At 38.9% G+C, this 10,578-nt stretch overlaps 1 pseudogene; it reads right to left on the bottom strand.

Annotated features, from left to right (window-relative positions):
- Nucleotides 1–588: 588 nt before the first annotated feature.
- Nucleotides 589–1,983, bottom strand: LOC472089 (zinc finger protein ZPR1-like; annotated as a pseudogene).
- Nucleotides 1,984–10,578: the final 8,595 nt, after the last annotated feature.

Below are 10,578 nucleotides of genomic sequence, written 5' to 3' on the forward strand. Positions count from 1 at the left end.
TTACTGCTTTTCCTTAACACATCTGAAATTTATTTTTGTTCATGCAGTGAGGTACGAATCTAATTTTTCTCTTAGAAAATATTATTAGCCAATAGTCACAGTGCCATTTATTGAATAGTCATCCTTTCCCTGCTGATTTGCAGTGTCACCTCTTATATCCTAAGTTCCTACTTATGTGTGTTTCTAACTTTTTCAGAAAATTTGCTCCATTGATCTATTTAGCTAAATGCTGATACCAGAATATTTTATTTCGTTTTCCAGGTGTAATTTTATTCCACTTTCTCCAACTTCAGAGTTCCAACCTTAGAGGACAGAGCATTATGTGGAGGGAGGGTAAAGACTTGATATGAAAAAAGTGATAATGACATAACCCTGGTTCATTTCTGGGTTTCTTCCTAGGCCAATTCAAAGCCTCAAAATAAGGTCAAGTAACACAATAGGCTCGCACTTGCATTACAAGCTGTTTAGAAAATGTGCCTAGATCTCTGACTCAGACAAGATGTCCTCCCCACCATGGGCAAGGGCTGGTGGGCAAGACACTCCCAGCCTTCTTCCAATACTAATAAATAACCTGCAGAATGAGCAGCGCTGGAGAGCTGGCCCTTGACCCACCCACTGCTACCGTTGTGGAGCCAGGCCTGCCACATAGCCCTCTGTCTTCATGTCATTGAGCTCTAGCTCCTCATTTTAGTCAAAGGTGTGCTTATAATGCTCCGCCTTCATCTCAGGATCATCTTCAGTTGCATACACATTCTGCAAGTAACTGTTTCCTGCTGGATCATCCATAATAAAGTCGGTCTTCATGTTACCTTCGATGATCTGGTCCATCTTCTGGCTAAACTCCTGCAGTCTCTCCGTCTGGCCAGGATTGGAACTGTCGCCCAGTGTGAAAGGGTTTTTGGTCACCAGTTCCCAGATATCTTTCAGCAGCCCTTCTAGTGTGGTGAACTTGCACCTGAGGATGGCCATTCCCAGTCAAATTCTGGCTCTGGGATTTCCACATTACAAGTCTCAGACTTGAGGAGGTCTCTGGTCATATCTGAGGGACCTGTGATGTGGAGGGTGATCCTGGTGCCCAAGGGTTCTACTGCTTCTCCAGATTTCGCCTCATTGGTCTGATGCACGCAGTTCTTGTAGTTGGTCCCTCCTTAAAGTGAGGGATTTGTACTAGCTTCATATTGGTCTGAGTAGGGGCATTGCATTCTGGGCCGTTTGTGTTAAACTGGAGCACTTCATTTCTGAGATCTTCCTCTTCTGGCTTCTCTGTTGGTGCTTCTGCTTGGAGCCCCAGCATCTCTTCCTGCTGTCGGGTCTGGTTGTAGTGTGTGATCACCAGGGCATCATCTTTCTGAGCAGCATGTGGGTTTTCCACAAAGCTGTTCCCTCAGGGATCATCAATGATCAGAGTGAAAGGGGAGGCTGATTGCTTTAGCTCCTTCAGTTTGACAATGAACTCATCAATTCTTTCAGCTGTGGCATCTTTGTTGCCCTTCGCGCAGGCTAGTCCTGCTCCCGGCCAGAGATAGCACGGGTGATCAATCCTTCAACAGTGTTCAGAGCTCCTTTCTGGCTAAAGGCAGGAATTTGAAAATCTAGCTCAGGAATCCTTGTGGTAGCGGAGTCAGTCTTCACCACTTCTCTGTTCATGTCCTCCAGAGCCCTGATGCTCAAAGTGTAGCGCGCTCCCTGGTCCTGGATCCTGCCTGCCGATTGGATCTCCATGTTGTTCCAGCCACAGTGGTGGTAGGAAAAGGAGCTCACGATTATTTCTCTGAAGAAGGGAATCTTGGTGAGCAGGAGGCGCGTCATGCCATTGCGGTAACAGTTCATGCACAGTGACTTGATCTGGGTGGGCTGCTGCTCCTTGTCCTCGGCGCTGATGGGCCAGAACAGATGACCCAGGGCAGGCAGCAAGTCCAGGGCGGGCGAGGGGGCAACGGCTGACCCCGGGGACCCCACTTCCACAGCCCCGGTGGCCGCCATCACCACCCTGCATCCAAATATTTTAATTACTTATTTAATTATTTAACCACTGCACTTCAGCCTTCAGCCTGAGTGACAGAGCGAGACCTTGTCTCAAAAGGAAAAAAATATATATATACATATATGTAAATGTATGTGTATGTGTATATATGTATATGTGTATATACAAAAAATTAAATAAAATTTAATTTTAATTTTATTCATAAAATAAGTTCATTTTTGTTAAGTATATTTTATTTGCCCCACATTTACTCTCAATATAACAAGGGTACAAGATATTAAACGACAAAAGGTGACTCTTTTTCAACAAATGATATTGAGATAACTGGATAGGCATATGCAAAAGAATGAAGTTGCACTCCCTCTTCACTTCATTTATAAAATTAACTAAAAACAAGTTTTGCTATCTGTTAGGGTGAATCCTCTTCACTTCATTTATAAAATTAACTAAAAACAAGTTTTGCTATCTGTTAGGGTGAATCCTTTCTCTTTATGCTGTCTCAAAATTGTGGCCAGGCACCATGGTTCATACCTGGAAGCCCAACACTTTGGGAGGCTGAGGCAGGAGGATCACTTGGGCCCAGGAGTTAGAGGCTGCAGTGAGCTATGATTGTGCCACTGCACTCCAGCCTGGGCGACACAGTGAGATCCCGTCGCTTAAAAAAAATTGTTTTGGCTGTTCTTAACCCCTTTATTTTTCTGGATGGATATTCTGATCTGCTTATCGAGGTCAGTGAAAACAATTCTCCATGGATTTTGAATAGAATTTATTAAATTAATAGTATAAATTTAGGAAAGCTGCTACTGTTAAGCTGTTGTCTTTCCATACATAAACAGGGTGTATCTCATCATTTCTTCAGGTTTTCTATCTTTCAATGAGGTTTTAGAGCTTTCTTTGTAAAAGTTTCATGTCATTTATTAGATTTATTAATAACACAGTTTTTTAAAAACTATAAATGTAAATGGCATGTCTTTTTATTTCATCCTCATTCTTGAATGATAGTTTAGCTGTGTATAGAATTCTAAGTTAGCTATTTTCCCTCAACACTCTAAATAGAACTTCTCTCAGATAACTAGGTATAGAAGGAACATTCCTTGCTGAGCACAGCAGCTCACACCTGTAATTCCAGCACTTTGGGAGGCCAAAGCCGAAAGATTGCTTGAGCCCAGGAGTTCGAGACAAGCCTGGGCAACATAATGAGATCCCATTTCTAAAAAAACTTTAAAAACTTAGCTGGGCATAGTGATGTGTGCCCGTAGTCCTAGCTACTCGGGAGACTGAGATGGGAGGATTGCTTGAGCCCAGGAGGTTGAGGCTGCAGTGAGCCATGGTCACACCACTGCCCTGCAGCCTGGGTGACAGAGCAAGATCCAGTCTCAAAAAACAACAACAAAAAAGGAACATTCTTTAACCTGAAAATGGCATCTACCAAACTCTAAAGCAAATATTATTCTCAGTGGTGAAATCCTAAAAACATCCCATTTGAATTCAGGAATAAGACACAGGAAATACTGGAATGCAACATCATCCTAATTATCAGGAACAAACAAGATGCAATTTTTAAAAACCATGACATATAGCTGGATTTATTTAAATTAAGTCTCAGCCCTTTAACCTATGAAGTTAGTTCATTTACATTATTGTGATTATATACTGTGGTGGATTTATTCTTTAACCTTGCTTTGTGCTTTCTGTACATTTTCTTCTTTTTCTCCTTTTTTTTGCCTTTTATAGAACTGATCAATATTATCTTTCAAATGATTATATTTCTGTTTTTTTCATATTTACTTTAAAATTGAACAAACATACTGCTCAACAATCTTGTAGGTTAATCAATATCCCTTGGTTTCCTTTCAAACAAAATAAGGACCTTAGGTGGTTTTCTCTCTTATTCTTCTTTTCCTCTCACACATTGTTTCTAGTATTTTAATTCCATCTTTTTATGGAACCTCCATTAGTGCTTTTGTTACTATTGTTTCATACAGTCAATGCTTGTTTAGATTTGACTATGTATTTTTCAACTTTTTAATTCTCCACTGCTTTTCTAAAAACATTTTTGAGGTATAATATAGATATAATTCCTCCATTTAAAGTATACAATTCAATGGTTTTTAGTATATTGACAGTTGTACAACTATTAGCACAATCAACCTTAGTACATTTTTATGAACCACAAAAGAAACCTCATACCCATTAGCAGTCACTCTCCAATTTCCCTCCAACCCAACCAGCCCTAGGCAACCACTAATCTGCTTTCTGTCTCTATAGATTTGCCTATTCTAGATATTTTGGAGCAATGGAATCATACACTATATGGCCTTTTGTGACTGGCTTCTTTCCCACAGCATATTTTCTTTTTTTTATTATACTTTAAGTTCTAGGGTACATGTGCACAACGTGCAGGTTTGTTACATATGTATACCTGTGCCATGTTGGTTTGCTGCACCCGTTAACTCATCATTTACATTAGGTATATCTCCTAATGCTATCCCTTCCCCCTCCCTCAACCCCACGACAGGCCCTGGTGTGTGATGTTCCCCCGCTGTGTCCAAGTGTTCTCATTGTTCAATTCCCACCTATGAGTGAGAACATCACATAGCATATTTTCAAAGTTCATCCATGTTGTAGTATGTATCAATACTTCATTATTTTTATGGCTAAATAATATTCCACTGTATGGATATACCACATTTTATTTATCCATTCATCAATTAATGGACATTTGTATTGTTTCTACTTTTGGGCTACTATGAATAATGCTGCTATGAACATTCATGTGCAAGTTTTTGTGTGGACATATGTATTTCATTTCTCTTGGATATATATCTAGGAGTGGAATTAGAGGGTCAAAGGGTAACTTTCAATTTAGCTTTTTGAAAAACTGCCAAACTGTTTTCCAAAGGCTCTGTGACATTTTATATTCCCACCAGCAATATATGAGGGTTCTACTTTCTCTATATCCTTGCCAAAACGCTATCTGCCTTTTTCATTATAGCCTTTCAAGTGTGTGTAAGTGGTATCTCACTGAGGTTTTGGTTTCCATTTCTCTAATGACTAATGATGTTTAGCATCTTTTCATGTGTTTATTGGCCATTGGCATATTTTATTTGGAGATTCATATCCTTTGCCTCCCTTGCTTTTTGTTGAGACAGGGTCTCACTTTGTCACCCAGGCTGGAGTGCAGTGGCACAATCATGGCTTACTGCAGCCTCAAACTCCTGTGCTCAAACAATTCTCCTGCCCCAGCCCAACAAATAGCTGGGACTACAGGCATGTGCCACCATACCCACCTTCGTCCGTTTTTAAATTGTGTTATTTGCCTTTTTATTATTGAGTTGTAATAATTATTTTTTATTGAGTTGTAAGAATTACAACTCAATAATAATAGTAAGTAAATACAAGTATTTTATCTGATATATGATTGCAAATATTTTTTTCCGTACTGTGAGTTGTCTTTTCATTTTCTTCATGATGTTCTTTGAACCACAAAATTTTTCAATTTTGATGAAGTTCAATTTACATATATTTTTATTTTGTTGCTTATGCTTTTGGTGTCATACCTAACAAGGCTTTACCTAACCAAGGCCATGAAGATTTAGGCCCATGTTTCTTCTAAGAAGTATATAGTTGTAGGAGCCAGGTGCAGTGGCTCACACCTGTAATCCCAGCACTTTGGGAGGCCAAGGTGGGCAGATCATGAGGTCAGGAGTTCAAGACCAGCCTGGCCAATATGGTGAAACTGCATCTCCACTAATATACAAAACTTAGCCAGGCATGGTGCACCTGTAGTCCCAGCTACTCTGGAGGCTGAGGCAGGAAAATCACTTGAACTTGGGAGGCAGAGGTTGCAGTGAGCCAAGATCACACCGTTGCACTCCAGCCTGGGCAACAGAGCGAGATTCCGTCTCAAAAAAAAAAAAAAAAAGAAGAAGAAGTATGTAGTTGTAGGTCTTACATTTAGGTCTGTGATCCATTTTTAGTTAATTTTATAAATGAAGTGAAGAGGGAGTGCAACTTCATTTTTTGCATATGCCTATCCAGTTATCTCAATGTCATTTGTTGAAAAAGAGTCATCTTTCCTCATTTAATGTCTTGTACCCTTGTTATATTGAGAGTAAATGTGGGGCAAATAAAAGAAAATATACGTAATAAAAATGAACTTATTTTATTAAAATAATAAAATTAAAATTAAATTTTATTTAAATTTTTTGTATATACGTATATACCCATATATATATACACATACATTTACATATATGTATATATATACACATACATTTACATATATGTATATATATATTTTTCCTTTTGAGACAAGGTCTCGCTCTGTCACTCAGGCTGAAGGCTGAAGTGCAGTGGTTCAATCATAGCTCTTTGCAGCCTCGACCTCCCAGGCCCAAGCAATCCTCCTACCTCAGCCTCTCAAGTAGCTAGGATCACAGAAATGCACCACCACACCCAGCTAATTTTTTAAAAGATTTTTGTAGAGAAAGGGTCTCCCTACATTGCCCAGGCTGGTTTTGAACTTCTGGCTTCAAATGATCCTTGCATCTCAGTCTCCTAAAGTGCTGGGATTGCATGAATGAGTCACCACACCCAACCTGTATTTTTATATTTCTTAAATAAAAATATTATTTCAAAATAAAATATTTTGGACTAAGTCTATTTTATTCATCCATGTCTATTCTTAAGCAAGTACCACAGTGTGTTCACTACTGTAACTTTGTAATACATTTTGAAATCAGTGGGAAATGTGAGTCCTCCAACATGGTTCTTCTTTTAAAAAATTGTTTTGACTATTTTGGGTCACTTGCATTTACATATTAATTTTAGTATCATTTTCTGCAAAGGAAAGCCAACTAGGATTTTGATAGAGATTAACTCTGTAGATGAATATGGGAGTATGGCCATTTTAACAATATTAAATCTTTGAATCCATGAACATGGGATGTCTTTCCATTTATTTTGGAATTCTTTAATTTCTTTTAACAATGTCATAGTTTGCAGAGTACAAGTTTTATACTTCTTTTGTTAAATTTATTCCTAAGTAGTTTGTTCTTTTTAATTCTCTTATAAATGGAATTGCTTTCTTAATTTCTTTTTCAGATTGCTCATGGATAATTTATTGCTTCTTGATCCTTTTCTCATGGGTTCATATTTCCTACTCCCTGAAGTATATCCTCAAATAATTCATAAAATAAATCTGCAAATACAATTCTCTTACTTTCCATCTGAAAGTGTCTTTATTTCACCCTCACTCTTGAATGATAATTTAATTAGGTATAGAATTCTAGGTCAGTAGTTTAGAAGATATTTTTCTATTTTATTTTGGCCTTACTTCTTGTTACTGAGATGTCAACTCTCAGTCTAATTGTTTCTCTGCAGACAAAGTGCCTTTTTTTCCTGGTTGTTTTTAACTTGTCTTAGTTTATTTTTGATGTTAGACAGTTTTATTATATATATCAAAATGGAGCTTATTTTATTTATTCTACTCAATGTTTGTTGTACATCTTCAACCTAAGGATTTGTGTTTTAATTCTAGAACATTCTCAGTGATTAATTTTTCGAATATTGCATTCTCTCTAGTATCTCTTTCTAGAACTTTCAGGGATATACTTTCTCATTTTATTCTCCCAGTGTCTACTTTTGTCATTAAAAATATCTCATTCTGGTTGGATGTGGTGGCTCACACCTGTAATCCCAATACTTTGAGATGCTGAGGTAGGCAGATCACTGGAGCCCAGGAGTTCAAGACCAGCCTGTGTAACATGCTGAAACCGTGTGTCTACCAAAAAATACAAAAATTAGCCAGGCATGGTGGTGTGTGCCTATAGTCCAGCTACTTGGGAGGCTGAGGTGGGAGGGTCACCTGAGCCCAGGAGGTCGAGGTTGCAATGAAAAAAATATATATATATATAATATATATGGGATATATATATTATTCTGAACTGTATTTTTAGTACTTCTCAATTCTATATTCTAGTTCTTTTTAATACAAAGTAAGGGAGTTAACTCTTCTAAAAAAAAACCAAACTTTAAAAGGAGGAGGACAGGAGTTTCATCCAGGGGAGAAAACAATTTTCATAAAAGACATTATACCTCTTCCAATCATACTCCCTAAAAAGAGCGAATGGCCCTAAGGTGGCTATATTTTTTTAACATAAGTATTTGTGAGATGATTAGATTCATGCTAAGGAAATATGTCTGAAATTGTGGTGGGAAAGGACCATATATTTCATGATTATGATTTACTGTCCAGGTTTTACCTGTTGAATCTGACAGTGTGGCAGGATGCAAAACAGCATGTGCTTTGAGGTCAACCAGACTTGGGTTCAGGTGCCAGCTTTGCTAATAGCCAGTTATGGGATTGGGCAGCTTATTTTAACCTCGCTGAGTTTTTCTGAATCTTAATTTCATCATCTGTAAAATAAACCCATCAATGTTGTTATGAAGAACTAATGATATGGCAGATATAAAGTGCCTTGTGCAAAGCCTGGCCAACAGCAGGTGTTTCATGCAAGATTATCATTATTTCTGGTAGAAGACTCTTAATTAGAATTGGTGCCATCATGTGGGTTATCCTCATTTAGTATTTGAGACCTTCTCATTAGTCATGTCCCATTGTAACCTGTTTGCTGTGATCTGACCTTCCTAGGATACACAGATTAATAATTAATCCAAGTAAGAGATGGAATCGTTGCTTGTGGAAATGTCTGTGTTGATATTTCCCACACTTTTCTTCTGCAGCAGTCCCCTTAGACAGCTATCGAAGGCCCCAAGTAAAACATTCTGGGGTTCTTTCTTGCAGCAGATGATGTAATGCAAAGTCCATCTGGGAGGCACACCCTATAAGAAAGACCTCTAGGACTCTTAAAAGATAAATGCTTAGAAAATTGATCCAATCAAAATGGAACTGTTATAAATACACTTTCCCTGTAATTTTTCAAACTAATATATTTAATTCTGTCTGGCAGCATCCTCTAAATTGAATCCACGTGAGACAGATGAGACCATTGGAAAAATATAATATACTGACGCAGGAATTACTCTGCCTTTGGTGGGGGCAGTCAGTGTTTCCTGACTGCCTCATGCTTGGGGTGAAGCTGCCTCATGCTTGGGGTATGATGGCAAATATTGCCTTCAGTAGGCTGCTCATGAATTCTTTCTGTTGTGAGATTTATGACAGGAAACGGGATTTTTCTGTAAGCACAGTTTAATGACTAACATTCCTACATGTGCAGTACATTCAGGTCTTTTCCTTGGGTGGGCTTCTTGATTGTATAGCCACCTGAATGTCCACTTTTATTAAACAACGTCAATTAATCTTACCCTGCAATGTAATATTGCACATGCCATCATTACCCAGAGCACAGAGAACATGTGAACCACTAGGAGAATGGTGATGACATTGTTAACGTCACTAGGCTATTTAAGGTGGGGAAAACCTTCAATAATTTAGTGATATTAATAATTGCAATAGTTAATAGTTATCATATAGTCTCTGTGTGTCTGATACTATGCTAAGTGCACCCCTCTATTTATCTATGTTTATATTTATATGTGTTTAAGTTAGTCTTCGCAATAGCCTTGTGAGAGGGGTACTGTGATTAGCCGCATGTTCTAGATGAGGAAAATGAAGCATGAGGCATGAAGTTACCTTGCTCAGGATGGCACAGTGAAGCAGTGGGGGAGCTCGATCCATACCCGGGTGGGCTGGCACCAAGAGGAAAGTGGCCTTACCTTCACCACATGAACATGAGGCCTGGAAGGTTCAGAGGGTCGCCCTCTCTATGCTCAGAGATACCTGGACTCAGCTGATGTGTGAAAGCCATGCTTCGACTCCCCAGTCGAGTGTAACCCCTCTAGATAGACTGTCCAAAAGGCTACATACAATTCAGAACATTTAGCTCCTCTTTACTTTAAATTGTATACTTACCTTACCAACTCCACTGGCATTAGGGATTCTTCTTGCTCACCATTCCTTCCTTTCTCTGTCTTCACATTTGCTGGGTGCTTTGGGGACAAAAGGAGGAAGAGGAGAAAGAGGAGGAAGCAGAGGAGAAACAATTCTCTTTGCTTGGGAAGTCTGCATTCCAGCCCTGGCAATGGGCTCTGTAACTGTGAAAGAACTGGAGAGTGACATGACAGGGTTTGGTAGCAAGTTGTTCCCTCCTTAGATAGCTCAGGCGGGACCAGGTGAACATCTCCAGACTCTTCCCCACACATTCAGCCTCTGCCTCACCTCTCCCTGATGGGGTTAATTCACTATGTCCCTACTCTGTGGCCTTGCCAGCCCATTATCCTAACTCTGTCACAGTCCTCCTTACTTTGCCACCTCATAGGGCCTTCCTGATAGAGCAGGAGGCCAAAGTCCTCTGACCAAGTTTGCAGAGTAAATTTGAGGTGAAATGAAATTCCACCTCCTAAGTTGACAGAAGGCACAGTCAGAACATTAAATCGCCTTTAGCACATAGAATAATTCTTATATATTTTGAGAGGTCTGGAAACGTTTGCTTATAAGCAAGTGTTTCAGAAAGACCTCCTTATATTTTGATATAGTGATTATAAAATAAAAATATTTCTAGTCCATCTTC

This window comes from Pan troglodytes, chromosome 5 (genome assembly GCF_028858775.2).
Source record: "Pan troglodytes isolate AG18354 chromosome 5, NHGRI_mPanTro3-v2.0_pri, whole genome shotgun sequence".
NCBI classification, from domain to species: domain Eukaryota; kingdom Metazoa; phylum Chordata; class Mammalia; order Primates; family Hominidae; genus Pan; species Pan troglodytes.